Genomic DNA, 2,828 nt, shown 5'->3' on the forward strand with positions numbered 1-2,828 from the left:
CCTTTTTTCTTTTTCTCTTTTGCGCCACATAAGATCGTATTTCTCTGATCAGGGATTGAACTCAGGCCCTCAGCTGTGGAAGCACAGAATCCTAAACCGGATCGAGGAATTCTTAAGGCAGCAACTTCTTGTTTTTGATCAATTGTTTCCTTGCTTTTAAATCTGAATCCCCAGGACCAAGTATAAGGCAGAGAGATTGGAAAGAATATTTGATGACTGAGTTCCACTCTGCCCCGACCTCCCTTCTCTCATGCCTGAGAGCTGTGAGGGAAACCACTGCCTGACGGGATAAGCCACGAAGAGGTGTCCAGAGGACGCTCAGTGCCCACAGGGGGCCGCCTGCCCCGTTAGCCCCTTTTCAGGAGACAGGTAATGAAGACTCCTGTGTGCCCGCGCTCCGTCACTACGGCATGTTCTGCTGTTTGCGGCTCCACGGACTGTAGCCTTCGCCAGACCCCCCTAAGAGATTTTCCAGGCAAGAGTGCTGGAGTGGGTTGCCATTTCCTTCTCTAGGGGATCTTCCTGCACCGGGGTTCGAACCCACGTCTCCTGCATTTGCCGGCGGACTCTTTACCAGTGAGCTACCGTGTGCGTGATAAGTTGCCTCAACTGTGTCCAGCTCTCTGTGGCCCTGTGGACTGTAGCCCACCAGGCTCCTCTGTCCTTTGTCCAGGCAAGGAGAGTGGTGCGGGCGGCTGTGCGCGCCTCCAGGGGATGTTCCTGACCCAGGGCTCGAACCCTGCGTTGCTCATGTCTCCTGCATTGGCAGGCAGGTTCTTTAGCACCACCTGGGAAGCCCCATCACCTGAGCCACCAGGGAAGCCCAATTAATAGACTAGAAATATTTATATAGACTATCAAATATTTACTGAATGTTGTATGTGATCATCTTAAAGAACTATTGAGGAAGTGATTGTGCAGCCCATACAATGCATGTTTTAAGAACCAGAAAAAGGAAAAATTCAGAACAGAATGAAATATGATTCATGGGGGAGAGAGGACTTGGGTGGAAGGCAAAGACATATCGCTGTTGCTTTTGTCGCTAAGTCATGTGCAACTCTTTTGTGACCCCGCGGACTGTAGCCCGCCAGCCTCTTCTCTCCATGGAATTGCCCAGCAAGAATACTGGAGTCAGTTGCCATTTCCTTCTCCAGAGACATATTGGTTATTAGTAAAAATTAAACAAACACAGAACACAAAAATCAAGCAAGAAGGAACAGGCCTTCAAAAGGGTAGTCTTCTATTTCTGGAATCACCTCTAAAGTAAACAATCACTATAGCCTGGATACATGCAGAAACTGAAAAAGAATTAAGAACTAATAATAAATGACAACAACTCCTTTTCCCCTTAACTGGTTCAATCCCATAATGGGCAAAGAAGTGCTCTTTATGAAGGCTCAGTTGTGGATGTAGATATATGAAGAAACTTCCCTTCAGCAGGCAAAATGGCCAGGGGAGAATGATTGCTCTTTTCTTTCTCTGGCTAGTCTTCAGGTGGAATTGTCCAAAAAAAACACCAAAAATTATTCTGAAATATAAATTTCCCTGTGCTGTGCCTAGTCACTCAGTTGTGTCTGACTCTTTGTGATCCCATGATCTGTAGCCCGCCAGGCTCCTCTGTCCATGGGGTTTCTCCAGGCAAGAGTACTGGAGTGGGTTGCCATGTCCTCCTTCGGGGATCTTCCCAACACAAGAATTGAACCCAGGTCTCCTGCATTGAAGATGGATTCTTTATCATCTGCGCCACCAGAGAAGCCCAAGAATGCTGGAGTGTGTAGTCTATCCTATCTCCAGGGGCACATCCCGACCCAGGAATTGAACCAGGGTTTCCTGCATTGCAGGTGGATTCTTTACCGTCTGAGCTAGCAGGGAAGCCCATAAATTCCCCCTCTAGAAACAAATAGGAGAGCAAGTTGCTGCTCGTGTTAAGACCATGCACTACTGTTTGGGGAAATTTCCCAGATGCCATCTTGTGAAATCATGTGTGCCTGTGTGTTTGTGTGTGCGTGCATGAAGTTCACAATGAAGATCTTGCACTTAAACCTCTATGGCCATATCACCCCTTCCACATGCTTTTCCCACAGAGCTTAACCTCTGCATAACTATTCCATTATTTGCTCAGAAAAAAACATTATGAAACGGTCATGGACTGAATTGTGTCCCCTCCCCCACCCCCAGAAATTAATACATTTAAGCCCTAACTTCTATTGTCATGATATTCAGAGATAGAATCCTTGGGAGGTAATTAGGTTTTGTTATTGTTGTTCAGTCGCTCAGTAAAGTCTGATTCTCTGAGCCCGTGGACTGTAGCACTCCAGGCGTCCCTGTCCTTCGCTGTCTCCCCAAGTTTGCTCAATCTCATGTTGAGTCGGTGATGCCATCCAACCATCTCATTCTCTGTCATCCCCTGTCATCCTCTTCTCCTCTTGCCTTCAATCTTTCCCAGCATCAGGGTCTCTTCTCATCAGGTGGTCAAAGTACTGGAGTTTCAGTTTCAATATCAGTCCTTCCAGTGAATATTGAGTTGACTTCCTTTAGGATTAGTTAGTTCAGTTGCTCAGTCATGTCTGACTATTTGCGACCCCGTGGACTGCAGCATGCCAGGCATTCCTGTCCATCATCAACTCCTAGAGTTTACTCAAACTCATGTGGATTGAGTCGGTGACACCATCCAACCATCTCATCCTCTGTCGTCCCTTTCTCCTCCTGTGTTCAATCTTTCCCAGCATCAGGGTCTTTCCCATGAGTCTGTTCTTCGCATCAGGTGGCCAAAGTATTGGAGTTTCAGCTTCAGCATCAGTCCGTCCAATGAATATTCAGGACTGATT

Source organism: Odocoileus virginianus, chromosome 19 (genome assembly GCF_023699985.2).
Source record: "Odocoileus virginianus isolate 20LAN1187 ecotype Illinois chromosome 19, Ovbor_1.2, whole genome shotgun sequence".
Classification (NCBI taxonomy): Eukaryota; Metazoa; Chordata; class Mammalia; order Artiodactyla; family Cervidae; genus Odocoileus; species Odocoileus virginianus.